Source organism: Lissotriton helveticus, chromosome 7 (assembly GCF_964261635.1).
Source record: "Lissotriton helveticus chromosome 7, aLisHel1.1, whole genome shotgun sequence".
NCBI classification, from domain to species: Eukaryota; Metazoa; Chordata; class Amphibia; order Caudata; family Salamandridae; genus Lissotriton; species Lissotriton helveticus.
The window spans coordinates 1,453,987,608-1,454,011,274 of NC_136068.1; positions in this window are offsets into that span (position 1 = coordinate 1,453,987,608).

Here is a 23,667-nt window from a genome sequence, read left to right on the forward strand (position 1 = left end):
GATGAAGTGGAGGATGGGCAGGGCAGAATTTGACTTTGTTGTGCACTTACAGCACCACTACTTGAGGTAATGGAGGTTGAGCTGGATGGAGGTCCCTTCTGACGAGAAAATATGGAAGCTGTAGGTCGTGTTGGTGTAGGAGTTAACTGCATTTGGTGGTGGTACCAGTGACACGCCGCCCACATCCCGCTCAGCAGCAATTCGGGATAGGGTCAAAATGTCTGTCTGCTGAATGCCCGCTGGGGCTGGAGTGGCGACTGTGATGACTGGGTCATCGTCAGACTGTTCATCAGCAGCAGAATACACCGCTTCTTGTTCATCATCATCACCCATAAGTGAAAGCCTTGCGAGAACCTTCCTGTTAGGCTTGGCTACCTTTGTCGGCTCATGGCGTGCCTCACTCTCAGACTGCATTGGTGGGATCCAATCAACATCAAGATCATCAGAAGGAAGGGGGCTTGAAGAAGAACTTGTAGTAGCCCTCCTTGACCTTTTTCTTGCTGGGGATCTGGAAGACAATGGATCATCATCAAGAGGAGTGGCTTCCTCGGATGATACCTCCACTTGAATCTCGAATTTCCTGATGTGCCCCTACTTCTGAAGGAACAAGCATTGTGGGTAGTTGTGCCGCTCCATGTGCCTCTAGTTACGCCTCTCCATGCGCCTCTCCTCGCGCCTCTCCATGCGCCTCTACTTGCGCCTCTACTTGCGCCTCTCCTTGTGCCTCTCTTTGCGCATGTACTTGCGCTTGTACTAGTTGCACCTGTGGTTGTCGTTGCGGCTGTGGTTGTTGAACACTCGTCAGAAGAGTTAGACCCTGCGTTGATTGGATGCTAGTTGATGAGCCAACATCACTGGTCTATGGTGATTGAGCAATTAAAGTGGCTGCCTCTGCAGCACTCATGGCCTTGAACCTAACTTGGCGTGGTGGCACTGAGCCCAATGAAGCGGAGGTGCTGTTCCCAGCTTGGTCCCCGGCGGACCACGCTGCTGCAAGCGTAGTTTTTTTTTCCCCAAAAAAAGTGTCTGTGGGCACACCAGTCTCCTTGGTAAGTGGCGCCACTTGCTTCTTCTGCTCCTTCTTACTGGCAGTGGCACTGGTAACTTTCTTAGTAGAGGAGCTACGGCCACCTTTATTTGGGCCCATCTTCTTCAGATGTCAGAATAGCAGGCCGCAGTTGCACGAGTTGCAGAGTTGCCTGTGGCCACACGTGACCTCACGTGACGTTGTGCTGCACACACCGCAGCAGGACTTCTTCCTGGCACTGATGATGAACGATGACTGATTTGTGGTTCTCTTGTGCACCTAAATGCAAAGGAAACCAGAGGAACATCAGTTAAATAAATGTTGCATATGTCGTGCTTCAATTAATATTTGCAACTAGGCATTTATTTTTACAACACACCCAAAAACGGAAAGACCCAAAATAAAAATTGCAATTCTAATCAAAAATTGATGTTTACATTAATAGAAGAGAGACCACACAGAGAGAGTTGTTTCATGCACCACTGAGTACCCCTGGCCATAATGGCTGAAAGAAAGGCAAACTGGGTGCAGGCCTGAGCACACTGCCTGGCTTCAAAATGGCCCCTTGACCCCTACCCACATGGCCAGGCCCTACCTGTTCCAGGCCTCAAAATGGCCCCCACCCACATGGCCAGGCCCCAACAACACCCCAAAAAGTCGAAAAACACACAAAAAAGCCCCACAATCCAATGCCATCCATGCCCTAAATGATGTTTAAAGTCAAGACATCCCCACAGAAAGACTCGGTCCATGCACCACTCACTACCCCTGGGCCTACTAGCTAGTGTGGCTTTACAGGCACCCCAAATAAAAAAAATCCACATATAACAGTGAGCTAAAATTCCATGACATAAATGAGATTTAAGTTCAACAAAACTCACAGAAACCGTTGTATCATGCACCCATGACTAACCCTGGGCCTACTGGATACTGTGGCTACCCACAATATCTATTTTTTAAAGTTGTGAAAGAGTTTTAAAATTGTAGTTGCAGCAACTGCAATGCCCCAAAAAAACATCACCAACTTATTAGTAAAATCTCAAACCCAAAAGTGATCCAAAGTCCAAAAAGTTCTCAAATACAAATATCCAGCAGCAGCCACAAAAAGTAATCCTGCCAGCTCCAGATCCTAATGAAAAGTGACCAGGACATGGACAAAACACTGGGAGGAGCCTGCTGGACAGGAACAGGAAGTTGGAGACTCTGGAGCACTTCCTTCCTCCCACCCCCCCCCCCAAAAAAATGGACTCCTTGCACAAAAAGGTGCTGCCAAATGTCATTCTGAGGAGTTATTCTGATCAAAATCAAACTTTTCAGAAGGTTTACGCTGCCTGCGGTGGATTACTTGTGCAGAATTACAATTTTTGCAAGTTCGGAAAAGCGAGCTGTTCAAATCTCCCGCCGGAAGGCAGCTGCGGGCCGCATCTACGGGTTCGCAATTGTTTACTCCCGCGATGCGTGATCGCTGGCCCTTATGAAGTACTCGCGTTGTCAAACTCTCGCTGTGCAAGATGGCGGGCCGCGATGACGTACTTGCGGTCGAAAAACTCTCGCGCGATCACGCAGCAAGATCCAAAATGGCGCAGCACACGCAAATCGGGAGGAAAAACAACTCGACGAGCTCCGAATCACGGTAAGTCAACGCCACGCGCACGAGATTGTATTTTTGAAGCACGAGCAAGCAAAAAAATCACCAGCTTGTGAATTGCGGATTTTTGGACAAATTCACACGATTCACGGACTGCAAAATTGCCAAAAATCCACAAAGTCCACGAACTGAACGGATTTTCAGCCCATAGTTAGTTAGGATTATAAACATGTAATAATCTAACAGCCCATTCTGGCCTATGGAGAACAGGCAGCCATGCAATAGTGAAAAACGAAAATGGCTGTAATTCACTATTAGGACATGTCACACACATTAGGGCTTGTCCTACCTTATACTTACACTACACCCTGCCTTTGGGCCTACCATAGGGGGGACTGATATAAAGAAAAGTGAATGTTTAGGGACTGGCAAGTGGGTGCACTTGCCCAGTCAGCATGACAGTACCAGACTGCATGCAGGCTCTGCAATGGCAAACCTTAGACACATTTTACAAGGCTGCTTCTGTGGGTGGCATAACCAGTGCTGCAGGCCCACCAGCATCATTTGGATTTACACGCCCTGGGCACACTCAGTGCACTAGACTAGGGTCTGACAAGTAAACCAAATAGCCAAACATGGAACTACTGATTAATACATCAATTTACAATAGGGAGCACTCGCACTGTGGCACAGGATAGCAGTGGCACAGTGCCCAAAGCATCAAACACCAGCAAAAATACATGAGGCAACAGAAAAAATGGAAGGGAGACCCACACCAATGGTGCCAGGTCTAACACCTACCTGTGTCATTTCGATTTTGTCAGCCATGGGTGGCCTATCGGCTGCATGGTTACACAATCAAACAATAGTAGTACCTCACATCGTACTGTATATCATCATTCATATTAGTAACAAAATATCATCTGCCTTGTTATAGTAGTCAGGGAGAAAGTGAAATTGATCAGTTGCCATTGTTTTAACAGAGTATGGCCATAATAGAAAGATACTTAACACAAGAAAGGGGAGAGGACCGTTCCTGTTTAAACTTGAATACCCCAGGCCCCCAAACCGAATGAAATGATTACACTAAAGGGGTATATAGAGTACACGATAGACATAACCAAGAAAAATTTCTCAGTTTTCGTAAGCTGCCCTCACTCACATACCGAAGTATGTGACATGCTTCATCATAGGGCCTGCTACAAACGCCCTGGTGTAGCCACATCCAGGGTGGAGCATCAGGGAGGGGAAAAAATAATAAATTCCACACTACAAGATGTACAACCACATAATATCAACACATACGAATAACACAAATGAGGTGAAAAGCATGTGCATAACACCCAGTGACTGGAACTGATAGTGCGACAAAAAAGGTGCCGTATGGGAGAGTGATTAAAACTGGTTAGGGGTGCCAATGAAAAGAACTACTTTATTACACACAATTAGGTACCCATACCAGGATTAAAAATAAGAAAAGGATAGGAAATGTCTTGTTGAGAAATTGAGGTTCCTCAAGACTTCCCTCCTACCACTGCTGAGGTCAACATGTTTCAACTGCTGGAAATGCGCCTCTAAAGGTCACTCCGGTCTTCGTCAGGACTGTCGCAATCAGTACCACTGTTGGCCTTTCCATAATCCGGTTAAAGGCCCCTCGGAGGAGAGTAGGTCTGTCGTATCCGTACTCTTCTGAATCTTTCTCATTCAAAAGTGGAGGCTGATCCCAATAGTGCGGGGAAACTTTTACTGAGGAGGAGCAAATAGAGTTTGATGGAAGCCAACATTAGTTCAATCACTCACTCTCCCAGCCCTTTGTTTTAATTATAACATCTCCATTGACAGTATTACTTATAAAGTGTTGAAAATTAGCTTGTGTGACTGTGGCAGTAACAATGTATCTGCTATGTTCATATCCAAGGTTTAAACTTAACCCGCTACAAATTATATAGTAACAATCTTACGCTCACCAATGGTGACGATTTCTGCTGCTTGCTAGAAAAAAAAAGGCGACACGCTGCGTGCTCCCACGCCCATTCAAAGTGCCTCCGTGAACCCCCCACACCTAGTTACACCCAAGACACTCTCTAAGTAAATGTGAGTTACTATTAGACCCTGAAAAGGCTGGTCACCCCCTTGTAATTGTGAGACTCACCGAGTTCATGAATTTCACGAACCCGACCAGGTGTCCGCCAGGAGGGTCTCCCTAAGAACACAATTTGTAAACAGAATCAAGTGTGAGGCTGCTGCACCTTGGAAACGGAAGACTCCCATCAGAGGCTCAAGTGCGATACATCTACCGCCTGAGGGAGCAGCTAAATGTATCCAAAAGGTTCCGAGCAATCACCCTTTGTCAGAGCATATTACTGTTCTCTGGGCCAGCCCTGTCCCATATGCCTGTGTATTACGGAACACCACGAAGGTAAAGGACGCGGTGTCCCAAAAGTCTTTTAAGAAAGAGTGAACCCTGACCTGTTGCGTCCGTCGCGCATCACGTGTCTGGCGTGGTAACGTCATGGCGTTACGCGCGTAGTGTCTCAGTTTAATATAGAAATGGAGACATCTGTGAAACACGCGTGAGATATCATCAGTAAGTGCAGGCTGAAAGGATATAGCATCCTATCTCACAAAACCTCCACGTAAGTGCCACCAAAATACGGAAGAGGGGCGTCGCATGCCAAAGAAATCCTATGGAAGTAGGAACTGCATCAGGTAGGCATCTCCGTCCTCCCAAGTTCCCCAGGTATGCAAAAGTTTGTATTCGCCCCCAGTGTATAAAATCATAAGAATAGGCTTATGGTGTATGGCACTTCCAAAACCATCATGCCCATATGGATTCAACCCAGAGAGGGAACGGGCTACGTGAAACACGTGCGAGATATCTTCAGTAAGTGCAGGCAGAAAGTGTATTGCGTCCTATCACGCAAAACCTCCACGTAGGTGCCACCAACATACGAAAAAAGGGGGGGGTGTCGCACGCCAAAGGAACCCAATGGAAATGGGAACTACATGAGGTAGGCATCTCAGTCCTCCCCAGTTTCCCAGGTATACAAGAGTCCGCCCCCAATGTACAAAAATCAGAAGGATAAGCTTGTGGTGCATAGCACTTCCAAACCCATCATGCCCACGTGGATTCAACCCAGAGAGGGAACCGGCTACGCAAGTTCCAAAGCCCAGTGGAGATGAAAAATACATCAGCTATCTTAATCGACCTAGGACCCCCAGGTGTACGGGAATTCTCCTCCACCTCCAGTAAATGATGGCAAATTAACAACTGATATAGGTGTATGACCATTTAAGTGGATCATCAAGCCCTAGATATTGCGGAATACAGGACTATTGCTCAGTTAGATTTGATTAGTGTCTACCCAGAGACTGCCAAGGGATGTCATCATTTAACCCCACCAGGTGACTTTTGAGGCGGTACACCCATCTCTATTCTCGTTGGAGTAACACCCTCTGATCACCAGCTTGATGTCTACCAGGTTGGACCCTCTCTATCACGGTCCATCTCAGATATTCTATACTGTGTCCTTTTTCTGCAAAATGTGCTGTAAGTTTCGTGTTTGTTTTCCCACACCGTATCGTGCTCCGATGTTCAGTGATACTCGTTCGCACCCTCCTGCTTGTCATCCCTACATATTTTTTCTGGCAAGGACAGGTGATCAAGTATATCACACCCTGGGAGTTACAATTTGTATGGGATCTCTGTTCCCACGGGGTGTGAAGTCCTAGGTCTAAGGATGCGGTATTGGTCGTTAGGTGGCACACGCTACATGAACCACATCGTGTGTGTCCCATCAATCTTGGTAAACCTGTCATTGTAGTGGTTTCTCTTGTTACCCCCAGGTCCCCGGGTCTCGTATGTATGAGAAGGTCTTTGAGGTTCTGGCTACGGCTACTAGAAAGATAGCAAATAAAATTAAAAAATATCTATAGGAGTCAAATATAAGCAAACATAAACAACAACACACAGAGTTGTAATAATTTAAGAGAAAAAATGAATAAAATGAAATGATACTATAATTATTGCCAGATTGGGAGTTGCATCTCCGCATTCCTCTTGGTCCTTCCTTGGACTGTCCACCCTTCAACCTTGGGTGCCTGGCAGATGCTGTTTGGTATGGTAAGTGTGAGTTGATTTTCCTAGTATAGTGTAGGGTAAAGGCCAGCCTGTAGATGGAAAAACAAAAAGGATATTGTAAAATCAAGGAAAAAAGTTAGGCTGCATAATTATGGAGCAGTGCAACACGAAGATTCTCAGAGGTGGCATGGCTAAATCATGTCTGTTTCCAGCAGTAACCTTCAATAACAGGAGCAGGCCCCCCACCCAACCTCCACTTAGCTACAAATTTGAGCCAGGAAGCACTGAGAACACACACCCACACAGTAAATAGCGTTTTCCAAATTAAGTAACAAAATCAATGCACTGCTGTCAGTCACACCACCACACTCGCCTCCACCATTACACAGACATATGGGTCTGGTGTTGTTTTTTACCTTTTAGGCCACTTAAAGCCCAAGTTATTCCATCAATCATCTCTTATCCCACTGACTCTCACTGCGCGTATGGTATGGTCATGGTGTCCAGCTCTGCAACAAAAGTGTCCTGAGTGAATCCAGACTTGTCCATTTTTAAAATGAAATGGATTGGCCTGCAGTAGTACAATTTTGTTATTGAACAACAAGAAGGGAAAGATTGACTTGAGTTCCTTTTTTGTGTTGTAGAATACTAGTATATATCATGCACATCAAACACCAATCACGCAGCGTGCAATGCATGCCATCATTTACCTGTTCTTCTGGGCATTCCCTTTAGGCTCGGAAAGGATAGATATATAGTCGGGTTTGGACTTGAGGCAGGCACACATTTCACATTTGTTGTATATATTCTCCATCCAATGTCTGGCTTGAGAGAAATGGATTTAGGGCGTGTCAAGAGAAGTGGACTTACTTCTTCACTGACTGCACACAATTGCAACTCTAATCCGGCAATAAATGAGTAAGACGGTGGTGATAGAATGTTGTGATTCAAACCAGATAGACAGTGGCACACAAATAATAAAGTAAATACTATTCCTCCACTATATCTTTTCTGGGGGCTTTTTTTGGGCGTCAAAGGAAGAAAGAAAGTACCTCGAAAGCCAAGTTGTCAGGGAAGTAGAGCTCATCCTCAAACTCTGGTGGTTCACCCAGACCAGAAGTAGGTCACCTAACACACTACTTCCATGATCTGACTCGCCGTCATCATCTTCCTGCTGTGCTACTTCAGGTATGGTGTAATCCGGTGGTATAAAGTGCTGATTCATTTTGATCATGGTTAACCTCACCACATTTTGGGACAAGAGACTTCTCCTTCTCACTGTCAGAATGGCACCAGCTGCACTTAAAACACGCTCAGCAGAGAGACTAGCAACAGGGCAAGCCAGATAGTTTATCGCCAGCTTACTGGGCACTGGCCATTGGCGCCTTTTCCCATACCAATACAGCAATGAGTTTTGATCAAGGTAGACCTCTGTTGGGTCATCAAGATAGGCCTTGACCTTCCACTAAATGCTCATAGGTGCTCTGTTTTGCTCTGCCTCTTTTTGCCTTTACCGCCATGCTGAACTTAAGCCCTGCCTGTAGAAACCATTCCTGTGTTGATTTTGGGGCGGTTGCTCCTGTTCTTGTTGATGTTGTTCTTGGTGTTGTTCGTGGTTTTGGCTGCTGTGAGCCATCCGCACTGCCCTCATGCTCTGAAGTGGAACTTAAAGGCTGCCCTACAGTACTTGTTGTCCCCTGGGGGAGCGGGCCTCCAACTCCCGGACATTCTTTTTCTAGCTGACTGGCTTGCACAGCTATCCAATTTTTGTAGCTGGCAATATCCCCATCTGAGAAAAAGAATGAAAGTGTGCAGTAGCGGTTTGTACCGTGGATCAAGAATTATGGTACAAATGTAATTGTTGGGTGACACAATCCCTCTTTGCACCCTTGTATTTTCAGATAAGCGAAGGGTTAAGCTCTCCACCAACTCTTATGTTTCTTATTTTCCTCCACACCTGCGTACATTGCAGACACCCCCTTCAGCTGTTCCTGTAGCATGTGCAACAATGGGTTAGCTTGGTCCATAGTACAGTCCTCCTTGCTGATTTCACGTGTGAAGAACTTAAAAGGAAGCAGCATCTCTGTCAGGCATTTAACTAGTCCCCATTGGTCCATCTCAATGCCTTTCACAGTAACATCCCCTCTTCGCATGACATATTCACTGTTTGGTCTGTACTGTTCAAACAGATGGTTAAGCATGTAATATGTTGAGTTCGAAAGTGTTGGCATCTCCTGGATGAGTGCTTTAACTGATATTTTATTATCACATTGAATGATCCTCAGCAGCTTCCGGGCTTTAAAAGAATGGCTGAAATGTGTGCAGATTCTTCTGCAGGTGGTCAGTAAGTTGCTGATTCAGTCTTCTTTTTTCAGAAAGTCTTGAACGATGATTTTAATGTAGTGTACCAAACACAGGACCCTGAAATAGCCACCATTGGCCATGGCTTTAACTGTATTACTGGCATTGTCAATGGGAACAAAACCAATGTTAAACCCTCTTGGTCACAGCCATTCAAAGACCTTGTTGTCAAAGTCTCCCAAAATGTTAACAGCAATTTGAGATTCCTCCATTGCGAACATGGCTACAGTTGCATTTTTCCAAACGGCATTAAAGATCTTAGCAGTGTCAACACCTGCAGATATCTTTTCTCTAACCCCTACAAAAGAGATCTAATGTGCAATGATGCACATATAATCAGTGGCTTGGCCCGGTCACTTCGTCTCAGCAGGCTAGGAAAACCCAGCACACCCCAGCCTCATATCATCACCCACGCACTATGTAGGAACTACATAGACTTGTTAACACAACTGCGAGAGACTGCAGCTATAAATGTGCATCGGACTAGTCTATAATACCTTTGTATGCCTAAGTATGTATCTCAAGATTAAAGCAATTGCCGCTGTTTAACTGTAACGAACATGTAAAAAAATCAATTGAAAAAATCAACAACAAAAAATCAGTGGCTTGTCAACTGGTCCACATGTCTGTTATCCGGTGGATACTCTGCTGCAAAGCTTGTCCAAGCAATTCCAGCACATCATGCTGAAGTGCTGGAACAACTCTGGTGAAATTGGACCATCTGGGAACCTTATTTCAGACAGATAACTGCCACAAATTCAAGAAAACCCACCCCTTCCACAAAAGAAAAAGGGAAGAGGTCCAGCGCTAACATTTTAGCCAGATTCTTGTTGTACAAATGTGCTGTTGGGTGGTTGCTTTCATACTGCCCCTCCGACCTAAACATGCTGAGAATGGTACCCTGGATTTTTTCTTTTCTGGTGCCACTGATGCAGGTAAATTCTTGACACCAGAAGTTAGGCTCAATGCGTGTTTTTTCATTGTGGTACTCTCTTGCCTTGGACCCCTTGGTGTCACAGCCTGAATCCTGTGCCATTGCCATGTTTTTGATGATGATGGGAGTGGTACAACTGCACTGCTGGGGACAGGGCTGTTTTGTGTACTAGAGAAAATGTCTCCCTCTTGTTCACCTTCCCCCGTGATTGGATCTTCTTCATCCCCTCCACCTACAACACTTGCAGTGGTGCGCCTCCCATTGGATCAAGTGGTGTTTACTCAGATGGGATGTTTGGCCTATGGTACCATAGTTTGTAACAAGCTTACCCCGACTAACACCTACTCCTCAAATGGAGCATATAGCAATATTCACCTCCTTCCTGCTAAACGAAAAGAAGTCCCAAACTGGGGAGGTCAACTTTCTAATGCTGCTGGTGCTACTTGCGATGTTGGATGAAGTGGTCGGTGGGCGTGACATTTGACTCTCTGCAGAACCTACTTCTACTGAGGTGGTTGTTGTGGTAGATGTAGGTTGCTGCTGGGACTTTGTAAATATGGCAGCTGTAGGTGGTGTTGGTGGTGTCTGTGTAGGTGGTATACGTGCCACATCCCACACAACAATTTGGGATGGTGTGATGTCAGTCTCCTCTGGTGTGGGGCTAATATCCCTGATGACTAGCTTGTCATCCTCCTCCTCTTCTACATCTTCCTCCATTACTCCAAGTCTTTCTAATACCTTCCTCTTCCCTAGCCTCGCTTGGCGTGTCTCACTCTCAGACTGAGGTGGGTTCCAAGTGGCGTCTAGATTATCAGAAGGGGGGCTTGCAGAAGAAGTTGACGTGAGTCCCATGCTCTCCACACCACTGGAGTCAAGCTATCCTGGCTGAAGATGGCTGATAACCAGAAACTGGTCCTAGAATGCTTGATTCCGGTCCAGGAAAGACATGGCTTGGCAGTTCGGGCTGGACTGTTCCCATGAGGCACAGGGTCAAGGCTGATTTGCATATGGCCATGTCTGAACTGGGGTGGTGTGGAGTGCAAAAAAAAAGGATTTAGGCCCAGATCTCTGTACTGGGGTGAATGTATGACATTGTTCTGCATTCTGTCCATCAACTGTTGTTTTTGCATTCTTCTTCTCACTGGCAACTCTCTTGGTACTGGACCTGGTACCTTTCTTTGGGGCCATCCTGAAGATGTCAGTTAGCACACAGTGGCACAAGTTGAAGAGATGCCTGTCTGTGGTCACACGTCACGTGACGTCGTGCCCAGACCTTCTGTCTGGCAGTACAATGGGTAATGTTGTCTCCTCCTCTTTTGTGCACATAAAAGCAAAGAAGCAAGAAGAACATCAGTGAAACGTGGCATTGTTATAGTTCAATTACTAGTACAAACAAATATAATATAATTTAGTGTGTGTGGTCACACTTGTTAGTGTTATTATATTATTACCTCAGTTAGTAAAACAATGAACAATACAGTGTAACTATTTGTGAGACTTCCACAACTACAAAGGCCTTCATGGTGTATTGTGTTACTGAGTAGACTACAGTAGTACACTCAGGAAGGATAGAAAAGAAGAAGAACAACAACAAAAATACAAATGCAATGGTTTGGCATTATTCATCACATGGGATGCAGCACTCAGGGAGCTGTAGCTGACAAATGAAAGTGGAAGCAATAAGCCAAGGGGAACAAAGGGAAGACAGACATGCAGACCTATATGGCAAAACCACAATAACTTCCTCCATAAAATGTCCGCCAGCCACAGGTCACACAACAACAACAACAACAAGCAGGAGGCCTAGAAAACAATGAACTCAAGCAGGCCTATATGGAGTATGGATTGACCCAGACTTTACAAAATGGCCCCTGGCCACATGGTGTGGGAGGCTCAGCCAAGGCAAATGATGGCCCACTATTACAAACATACTCACACAATGGCCAGACACCTGAGGCATGCTAAACAACACATTTTTAATGTAACAATGGCAAAAACAAAAATCCACATGGCTAAAAAGGTTTGCAAGTTGCAACCACGAACATCCAACAAGTAACTTAAGAACACACTGAGGTACTGGGTTTTTAAGAACCGGCACAGAACCGGTAACCCAGCGGTGCCAGGGAATCAACACCCAGAGACCTCGGGTTCTTCCTGATCCAGACCTACAGAAACTCGGAGTCTTCTAGGTGAAGTCAAAGATTAGTTTATTGGCTGCAACCAAGGTAACAAGTGTCCTAGAAGTACAACACGGGTATATTCTCAGGAGACTGCACACTTTTGCAAAGTCAGGCTTCTCTTCTTATACACAGTTTTAGCCCTAGAGCGAAACATATTGTAAAAACCTTATTCGGGTCGGGGACAATCGATATTTGCCCGGCAGTATTGCCTCTGTGACCCTCTAGTTATTTAAATCAATGAAGAGGCAGGCGCTGGAGACTGGAAAGCAGGAAACAAGGTTTTTTTATTCTCTCCGGAGGAGAACACAACGAAACGGACAGAAGGTATCGTTCTGAGGTGCTCTAACTGTATTCCTGAGGCCTGGCCTCTTATACACACATTTATGACTTTATTGTAGATTACACATACATGTTAAAGCTTTGATGTACGGAAAAGACATTCTCGGAACTCCCCTTTGGGCCCGTTCCCACACACATTTACAGTTGAAGTCCCCACCCTAGTCACAACAGGTGATGAGCATCGCGCTGCTGGATAATCCGCCGATTCACGGAATGTGGGGGTTTGATCGGATCTCATGGGGTGGGGGCTTTGATCAACCCGGGGATTCTTTGATGGGGGAAGCTTTCTATTGTACGGGGAGGGGCAAGGATGGTATCGGCAGAGCTGGGTGTCGGCTTGGGAACGGGGAGGACAAAATGGGCACACAGGGAAAAAGGGGGTTTGCATCTAAGGGCCGGAGATCATGAAAGGGAGGCGGGGAGGTGTCGCGCTGGGAACAGGATGAGGGCCTGGGGCAGAGCAGCGCCGAAGAGGGGTTTACGACTCAAGGCAGGTGCAAGCGGGGGGGGGGGTGGTCAGCGCGCAGGCTTAGTGAAGGCGAAGGGCTATGTCAGGGGCCAGCGGCATGCGAAAGGGTTAGTTCTGATCGGGGCATCTTAAAAAATGGCGGGCGCGCACGACAAAAGTGTGACATTAGGGGAAGGGGCAAGATGGCGCAGATAATGTTCACCAAAACGTACTAATTTTCCACAGTCCTCCCTTTAACATATTCAAGACATCTTGCTGGTTCATTTTCTATTCGGTTCTACTGTGGTGAGCATGAGAAAGAAAACGGTAGGAACCCTAGATGAAAAAGAGTTGTAAACAATACATTTTAACATTTCTAGTTTTAGGAGGTGGGCCTATTTGATAAACTTTGATAAACTTGTTCAGCAGGAAAGTCATAGGAATGAAATACAAGAAAACGGTTCTGCAGCGAGAGCAGCAAGTACATATCATAACGCGAACTGGCAGGTTATTACATATTTCAGATTCGGATTGGAGCAAGGATCAATACAATGGCGGCTGGGAGAGAAATGAGGCATAGCAGAAACGGTGATTGAGGATGTCAAATGTTCGAAGTTTACGAGTTCTCATTGTTCTTTGTGGTCTTTCGTTGGCGCTGTTGAGCACCGGCGGTGGAGCTACAAGTCCAGCTCTGTTCTAAGTTCTGCGTTGCAGGGCACGACCCTTTCCTCGCGTTTCTGGTCGGAAAGGTCCTTTTCGCCCTGTGTCCTTTGAGGTGATTGTCAGAAAGTTCAGATGGAAGAAGAGCGTACAAAACAGTCCATAGGGTAGGTCAGAGGGAAAGGGGGATGGAGCAAGGCCAAATTAGGAACAAACTAGGGGAACGAGAGACTTCAAATGGGCGAGCATGTGACCGAATTCAGAGAGCGGGGACTTGTCGACAAGTACTGGACATCGAGCAGGGGCATCAGGTCGACCCTTTCTTCTCATGTTGTCGAAAACAGTGTCTCGTCCTGCCGCTCTTTTCTGTCGTGGTCTCGCCTTGGCTAACGTCGCAGGTGTTCCTTAGTCTGCAGTCAGGCCTCGTGCTCCCACATCCGGTCCTTCTCTCCTCCAACGGCAGTACCCTTAAACAAGTTTGAAAAGACAGTCTTTAGTGAATTTGCAGATGAAGATAGTCAAAAAAGTCTATTTCTCTCCCAGCTCCAGGCAAAGAATGAAAAATGCCCGTTATTTTAGTGTTCACAACTGGCATATGAATGACCGGTGACGGGTTCTGTTGGATTTACTATGACTTTCCTTCATAATTATTTATCACAGGCATGACAGTTCATCTGATGGTAACCCACCCTTGTGAGACAAATCCGGCGAAGATATGCCGTTCTCTAGAGTTTTACATTTACAAAAGGGTACAGTGAGTCGTCAACATGGTACTACACAGGTATTTTGCTGAGAGACGAACATGGCTAAATATTTCCTTTCTATCGGTGCATCCTGCTTTGCAACTACTGCGGGGTTCAGTTTGATGATTTCTTTACCTTGGACTAGTCTGTTAACCTTGTAAAACATCATTCTGGGTCCTACGTAACCTTTTACAGCCCGATTACTTAATTTGGAAGGACAGGGGTTTATGGGAAACAACCAGGGACATGGGAAACTGGTGGTAAGGGCATAGATCGACCCATCTCTCACAACCGGAAATGGGGGGTAGTTTCATAATTCCAGTTTTTGGGCGGCTGATACAGGGGAGGTAACAGGGGTGATCATTTTTCCGGTTTTGGGTATTGCGACAATTCGGGGAGGGGAGGGTCGCGTATTCTGAGGTCCTTGTTTTATACCATAGGAGCCGTTGACATGTAGTTCCCTGATTTCAGGTCAGATTAGGGAACCTCTGTCGTCTTACCTGTCCTTTCCCTTACGGCCCAACCTCGGTTCATTGACTTCTAGCGGAAAAGGAGAGGTAATGACGCGGCCTCAGGGTGATTGTATTAAAGGCAAGTTTTTGTGCAAATACTGACGGTATTTGAAGCCAATTAGGTGGTGTGCTAGGGGTGGCAGTCTGCCAATTTCGGGGCTAACCACTCGGAAGAGCGGGAGTGCAAAAATAGAGGGAGAGAGAGAGAGAGAGAGAGAGAGAGAGAGAGAGAGAGAGAGAGAGAGAGAGAGAGAGAGAGAGAGAGAGAGAGAGTGCAACGGCAGGCTAAATAGTACACGTGCAACAGAGAGGGTGGCAGTGTATTCAAGAAAGGCTATTTAGTGCATTACACAGTAAAGGGCATTCACGGGTCTGTGTTAGAATCTTGTAATCATGCAGTTTGAGCATTAGACAGGGTAGAGGGGACGTGCTTTGAGAAAAGGAAAGAAGAAAAAAAGGAGGTACCATTCTGTCGCACTTTCTCGCATTCTCGGTCCTTCGACCAGTTGGGTCAACGCCTCAGTCACACACACACACATTCTCTCGTAGTTTCGCATCATACGTGACATGGGTTCATTCGTCCGGTCTGGTTTAAGGGTGATCACTTTCTATCAAGTTGTGCTAATTTTCCGGGTCTGTTCGATACGTGAGTAGTTTGCAGGCGTGCTTAGACACCACCTTGCGGTGCTAGTCCGCTTCGTGTATTAGACATGGCAAGGCTTCAGATCTTCGCCACACCTCGGCTGTAATCTCTGATGTAACCTGCAGAGGGAAGGAAAAAGGGGGTGGGGGAGACAGCATTCGCGCATATTCAAATACATGGATTCATAAGTCCTTTACTTACCTCTTACTCGTCTTTCCTCCTCGGGGCAGGGTCCCCGGGGATATGGTTTCTGGAGTCGAGGGGGGGGTAGTGTGTTCATATAGGTCGTGTGCGGGGAAACGTAAAAAAGGAAACCAGAGGTGCCTAGTGCGAGGTATCTAGTCAAAGGATATATCTCACTATCGGGATCCTTAAACCTCTTTCAACGCCGTGGCGTTTCTAAAGTTCTTCGGTTCTTGGGTCCCTGATACTTTGGAACGTTGTACTTTATAATATTTACATTATTTTATTTCTTCCTCCTTTTACATTCCCTCATTTACACCGTTCTTTTTACCCATCCTTGGAAGTCAAGGTCTTCCTCTACGCGAGAGTTCATGGGTCAGTTGCGTACTTTGAAGGCGGAGTGTCGTGTTGTTGATCCGATCCGTCCTCCAGGGCTGGGTAACCATCTTCCTTTAACCTTAAAGAGAGAGCAGAGTAGGGTGCACAGAAAAAAACTTTCCCACCGATCCCACATTTTTAAAATAAAGCATGCAATACCCGTCCATAGTTTCAAAGACTTTATTTTGCAAAATCATTTCAGCATATGGATTATGAGGGTGCGGTCGTATCTGGCCGGTCGTGGCAATGGCTAAAGTGCATACAGTGGGGGGTTTCGCTTGCAGCAATAAAAACATCGGAAAGTTTTACTCGTTCATTTGTAAGTAACTAAAACGTCTATTAATTGGTTGGGGGTTCGGGGGCATTTATTTTCATAATTTAGAAGCATAATCATAATAGTGGTAATCAGATTTCCTATATGCATACCGTACGTGAGCGTCGTAAATGAGGTTTACATCAATTATAAAAATATAATACATTGTACATTTGTAATCAACATTTGTAACGGGGATCCTTTCATACTGTTCGTCGAGTGAGTTCTCCTTGTCTTTTCTAGCCAAGTGTACAAAGGATCATATAAAATCTCAGAACATCAAGTTTATATTAGTGCGAAGGAACACCACGAGGTGTTCGTAAGTTCCGATTGATACCAGCGCCATTTTGGGCGGGGCCGGCTCAGTCCGGAAGCAGCATCAGGGGAAATGTTTCCCATTACTGGCAGTTTGGACCAGAGTCCTTTTCGGCAGTTCTAGAATTCATGCTAACAGAAGGAGTGGCAATGTCATGTTTGTTTCGTTGGCGATCAAGGCAGCCGTCCCTTACCGGAAACCTGCAAAGGCCGAAGGTTCCGCCGGGGACCTTTGTATGATCTTCAAGGCTGCGGAGATGCTGTCGGAGATGGGGGCTCGTGCTCCCGGGGGCAAATGTTCGAGTCATATTGCTGATCAAAGTTGCTCTAGCGGCCGGGGCCCACCTTCCAGCGGACCCAGACGCCATTTTGAGGCCCTACAGGGGCCACTCTCGTCGAGTTTTCAAGAGTGGAAGAGACCCTTCGGAGTGAAAGGAAGAGGTCCCTGTTTTGTGAAAGCGGGACGTTCGGCTGGGGTGCGGCTGTGATGCCCCCACCTGGGGGCAAGGGAGACTCGTTCGCATCGTCTCCTTCTCCCGGTGTACTCCATGCCGCTCCTTTTCATCGCCCCGCATGAAGGCCTCTCCACATCCGGTGTTCCCCAAGTGCCACCATTGTACGTTCGGTGCTGCGCAAGTACTGGGGTGCCACCATTGTACGTTCGGTGCTGCGCAAGTACTGGGGTGCCACCATTGTACGTTCGGTGCTGTGGAAGTATTGGCACCATCGCCTGACTGGGGGTGTTCGGCGTCGGGCCGGGGGCTGGGAAACCTCCTATCGGTGGAGGTGGGAGAGGCTCGTCCGCGTCGCCTCTCCCTCCCAGCCCAACTTGGACAAGTTGTTGTGGAGGTACGTGCAGGACATCCCGCCGTCCAGGACTGCTGCGGCTGTGACGGAAGAGAAAAGGAAGAGGTGCCTCGTTCTCCTCTGGACATGTGGCGGGACTACCTTAGTCTTTCCAGGCCCGTTGCGGTCGGCCAAGGAGACATGTGGCGGGACTACCTGCAAATGCCCAGGCTGCGGGCTCCTGCCTCTCCTCCGGCTCCCCCATACGTTAAGATTTCCTGACCGAGAGTTGGTGGCCGGGCTCGCCTTATATGGGTTGCCGTTGGTTGGGCGTAGCCGTAACCCTGCCCTACTTTGGAAGGTTCCAGAATGGGGGGGGGGGCGAATGTTCTGTTTGACTTTCATTTTCTACAGTTTATCGTTATTATTCCTTGTTTGTTGTGTTAAATTAAAAGTTCAAGTTCATTAATGGTCTACGGATTTTGTTTTACCATTTCTTTCTTTCCAGGTTGCTTTTATGCTAAGTTTCTGCTAACAGAGGTCGAGTAACACGGAAACACGTGTAGAGGGATGACGTAGATTTGTACATCACATACACACAAACTCAGACGGGGGACAGTACAAGTACGACATACAAAGACCCAAGACGAATATAAAACAGTTATTGGTCATAATTATCTCTTTCTGTCTGTGAATTTGAAACGAGGCTGGGTTCCCGCCTTGACATTGCCCGACCTAGGAGAACTTGAGCATGCCGCTGAGATTTTCCTGGCGAAATCTGTGCCATCGGGCATAATCAAACGTGGTGGTTCTGTCTGGTCTGTCTATGTAAGTCGGGTTCTTCTTTGTCTCGCGCTTTTTCCCGTACTGCCGGTCTATCGTTCCTGTCGGCCCTTTGCCTTTACTCACGCTCAGTAGAGTCGGGCATTGGGCTTTCCAGTGTCCGACATACCTACAAAAAGCGCATTGGTCTGACCCTAAGTCTGGTCGTCCTTTGCATAGTGTCGGGGGATAAGTTGTGGGTAGCGGTGTCCTGGGGTTGTCCTGTCGGTATATTTCTCTACTTGGTTTGTCCTCGTCTTTTCTCTGTCGTTTCGTAGCCTCTCTGCGCCACATACCGAGACTGTCGAGCATAATTGGCGTTGTTTTATTATTTCGAAGGGCTATTTCTAACGTTTCTATTTTATCAAGGTCAAAGGATCCTGTCAGTGGCCACTGTTTGTCTTGACTCTCTTCGGTATACCTGTGCCATAATTTATTATAAGCTATGGTGACTAACCCATAGTTTATGAACATGTCCTTATTAGGGGTGCCTTCTAGTGGAGCTATATGGTCCACCTCTAACACCCGGTCCGGGCTAAACAGGCTATTTATCAGTGGGGAGAAGACAGACATGACGGCTCGTAACGAGGGACTAAAAGTCAGCACTGCCTATCTTATCACTAGGTGCAAAGACTAGACAGAATATTTCTATTCTACGTTGTTTGCAGGCAGTGAATACCTCATGGACCAAAACCAAAAGACCGATAAATAACAATGGGGAGAATGAGTAGGTCCGCAAAGATCTGCGTTACCTACCCTTTTCACTATCTGCAAAAAGGGTGGTCACTTCCCTGTTTGCAGACAGGGAATCTCCAGGAAACAATATTTTTGCGAACAACAGTTCAGTTTCAAGCAATTATTGAGTGGGGGAGAAAGAAAACAAGCACGGCTGCTACCCTACCTATCCTCCACTGCTTGCAAAGAGAGAGAGCCTGTTGTTTCTCCGTTTGCAGACAGTGAATCTCCAAATAAAAAAAAATAAAAATAAAAAGAGCAATACTAGTATTTTTGAACAATCAAACAATCATGCAATTATTTCGCAACTTGTCGTGATTACACGACCTTACCCGGACCACGTGGACAGTTTCTTGTCTTCCGAATCCAGCGCCCGATCGTCCTCTTTTTCTCGTATTTCTCACGGCACTCCTGATGGTTCCCAGTCAGGACCGTAGATCACTCGAGAGAGGTCTGTTCGGAACTAGTGAAGTTCGGATGATCGGTTGCCAGACGAGGGTCTATTGGGCAAGAGCTCTCCCGATCGTTGCAGTCGTTCACTCTGTCGTCGGGACCTCTCCCACTGGATCCACGAGTCGCTGATGGGCCCCACGCTTGGGACGCCAATTGTAAAAACCTTATTCGGGTCGGGGACAATCGATATTTGCCCGGCAGTATTGCCTCTGTGACCCTCTAGTTATTTAAATCAATGAAGAGGCAGGCGCTGGAGACTGGAAAGCAGGAAACAAGGTTTTTTTATTCTCTCCGGAGGAGAACACAACGAAACGGACAGAAGGTATCGTTCTGAGGTGCTCTAACTGTATTCCTGAGGCCTGGCCTCTTATACACACATTTATGACTTTATTGTAGATTACACATACATGTTAAAGCTTTGATGTACGGAAAAGACATTCTCGGAACTCCCCTTTGGGCCCGTTCCCACACACATTTACAGTTGAAGTCCCCACCCTAGTCACAACAGGTGATGAGCATCGCGCTGCTGGATAATCCGCCGATTCACGGAATGTGGGGGTTTGATCGGATCTCATGGGGTGGGGGCTTTGATCAACCCGGGGATTCTTTGATGGGGGAAGCTTTCTATTGTACGGGGAGGGGCAAGGATGGTATCGGCAGAGCTGGGTGTCGGCTTGGGAACGGGGAGGACAAAACGGGCACACAGGGAAAAAGGGGGTTTGCATCTAAGGGCCGGAGATCATGAAAGGGAGGCGGGGAGGTGTCGCGCTGGGAACAGGATGAGGGCCTGGGGCAGAGCAGCGCCGAAGAGGGGTTTACGACTCAAGGCAGGTGCAAGCGGGGGGGGGGGGTGGTCAGCGCGCAGGCTTAGTGAAGGCGAAGGGCTATGTCAGGGGCCAGCGGCATGCGAAAGGGTTAGTTCTGATCGGGGCATCTTAAAAAATGGCGGGCGCGCACGACAAAAGTGTGGCATTAGGGGAAGGGGCAAGATGGCGCAGATAATGTTCACCAAAACGTACTAATTTTCCACAATTCTTGGTTGTAAAGTAAATCGTTAACATATTTCTAATACAAAGAGAAAGCAGAGTCATGATGACATGTCCATATTTCACTTCGTGCTGCCTACAACAAATCATTTGGCAAGGCCCAACATTTCATCAGATATCACTGGACCCCTAATAAAACCTGGCACCTCCCCACCATAAAGTAAGTGAAGCAAAAGAGTGAAGATAGATGTGAGCGAGATATGGCAGGTGTGCGCGCTGAAATGGTTTTATGGTTTGCTGAGCCTAGATGCTATCTTGCTTCGGCCACTGGGAGGGAACTGACCTAACGAGTTCGGCCTGGGGCAATGGTTCCAACTTGTACTGAGGTCATGGAAAAGTCGATTAAGGAGTACGTGTCCTTATGGAATTGAAATCAACTGGATTAAGGCCTATGTAAAGGGCAACATATAAATGAAGCCAAGGTTCAGAACGCAAATGGCGATTTCGAGGTGAAATCGCCACTCGAATATGCTGAAAATATATGTACATGATGTACTCGTCATTCTCGGTCTTTTGATACCAAATTCGTCATGTTCCGACAAAGTTTTTAATTCTCGAGTAATTATACGAAATCCAGTTTTTCAGAACCTCAACACATGAAAAAAAACTTGCTGAAATAAGTTCCATAAAAAAAACATTTTGTATTGTTAATCCAATGCCATCCATGCCCTAAATGATGTTTATTTTCAATAGACACCATAGAAACAGTGTTATGCGCCCATGAGTAGCTCTGGGCCTGGTATTGGTTGGAAAATCCATTGGCAGACTAGGCCACATAGTGAATCAATTCAAATCAATATTGCAAATTTATTAAAAACATGGAGAAAATGTAGTGAACTATGCTACATTTTTTGCTGAATAAAACAAAGAAAAAATTGCATGCAAAACAACAACTAGCAAGAAGACATGGCCATCACAAAGAAGGCATACCGGCCTATGGCAGAAGCACACTGGCTGCCTTCACAAAATGACCGCCAGCCACATGGCCAGGCCACAACAACAAGCAATAATAAGTCTACAAAAGGAAGATAATGCAGGCCTATGGCAAAAGCACACTGGCTGTCATAACAAAATGGCCGCCAGCCACATTGCCAGGCTACCACAACAAGAGCAATAAGCCAAAAGGAACAAAGGAAAGACATGCAGGCCTATAGTAAAAGCACACTAACTGCCTCCACAAAATGGTCGCCAGACACATGGTCACTCACAACACAACAACAACAAGCAGGAGGCCTGGAAAACAATGAACTCAAGCAGTCCTATATGGTTGGACACAGATTTTACAAAATGGCCCCTGGCCACAAGTTTGAGGCTCAGCCAAGGCAAATGATGGCCCATTATTTCAAACACACTCACATACTTCTTTATGCAACAATGCCAAAAACAAAAATCTACAGAGCTAAAAAAGTTTGTAAGTTACAACCACACGCACGCAACAAAGGCATTTGATTTAATACACAGCAACAAATTAAAAAGTGAAAAACCCAAAAAAACACATTTTGTATTTCAATTCAAACCATCCATGCCCTAAATGCTGTTTAATTCAACAGACACCACAGTAAGAGTATTTTCTTGCACCCATGAGTAGCTCTGGGCCTACTGGCTGAAAGGCCTATTGGAAGACTACTGGGCTACAACGTGAATTAAATAAATATTGCCAATTGATTTCAAAAGTTGTAGAAAATGTAGTGAACTGTGCAACATGTTTCCTTTATAAAAAAGGAAACATTATTTACAAAGAAACAACTGGGCCCCTACTGAAACTACACCCCACCCACCACAATACATTTTCAAAAAACGATGAAAAGTACAAATAAATCTAAGTGCATGGCCCCAATCAAACAAACACCAATTTTTAAACGTACTGGTGAAATCTCAAATTCAAAAGTCCTCAATCAAATCCAATGATGTATGATGCAGCACACACAAAGAGTGATCCTTCCAACTGCAAATCCAAAGGAAAAGTGACCAGGAGATGGACAAAGCACTAGTATGAGCCTACTGAACAGGAACAGGAAGTTGGAGACTCTGGGGCACTTCCTTCCTCTTAAAAAAAAAAGTAAAAAAAGAAAAAGGAGTTCTTGCATAAAAAAGTACAGCCAAATGTCAATGTGAGGAGTTTTTTTTTAAATCTAAATCATCATTTCAAGAAGGTTTTGATGCTGCTTGGTAGAGAACCTTCTCCAGATTGCAGTCGCGGTAGATTCAGTGTGTTTGGGATCGCGTTCTTATCAAAGCGTCCGCCAGAAGTCCGATGGTGTGTCCGAATGACGTGTTCGTGATTGCAAATTCTCGCAGGACCATGCGCCCACCCAGTAAATCTCGTGGTGCTCAGGAAATATCTTCAGCGATCTCAGGCACCCGGTAAGTTGCTACCGCAAATGTAAAAACAAACATCAGGGGCGCGAACAATAAAAACCTCTGCTTCGTTGCAGTAAGGAGTTTTTGGGCAACTTCGTGTTCTACGTGGAATGCGGCGTTGCCAAAACTCTCCAAACTCTAGGAGCGGAGAGGAGTTTTACGCCCAGGGTTACAATAGCCCACCTTTCAACAGTCGAGAATTCAAAGGCTTTCTTACCCATATGGACGTCAAGCATCAGAAAAGCAAACTCTTTGGCCACAAGCTAACAGCATTGTTGAGCATATTATAAGCACCCTAAAAAAAATGTTCAAGCTGCATTGGAAAAACTTAAACTCAAATTAGCTCTTCATTTTGCTCTTCGTGCATACTGGTTGAATTCCCATTCAACTACAGATGAAAGTCCTGAAACCTTCATGTTTGGGAGAGCCATGAAGACCAAGTTGCCATAATGGACCACTAAAGAGTGTTTGATGATAATGAACTTCGTCAATCAGATTCATGTCACAAATAAAAAATGAAGACCTATGCAGGCAAATGACAATGTGCGAGGAACACCGTCTTTACAGGAGATCGAGTTTGAAGAGGACACCTTCGTATATAGGAAGGCAGTGAATGTACACTGAAACAGAAATTTACTCACTGTCAAGGGTGATTGAAGCAGACTGTGGTGCATATTCTTGCAGCGAATTCTGCTTGCAGAGGTTGTCGGTGTCACCCTGCACAGTGAATGTCACCTGAACAGCACGTTCCAACCAATG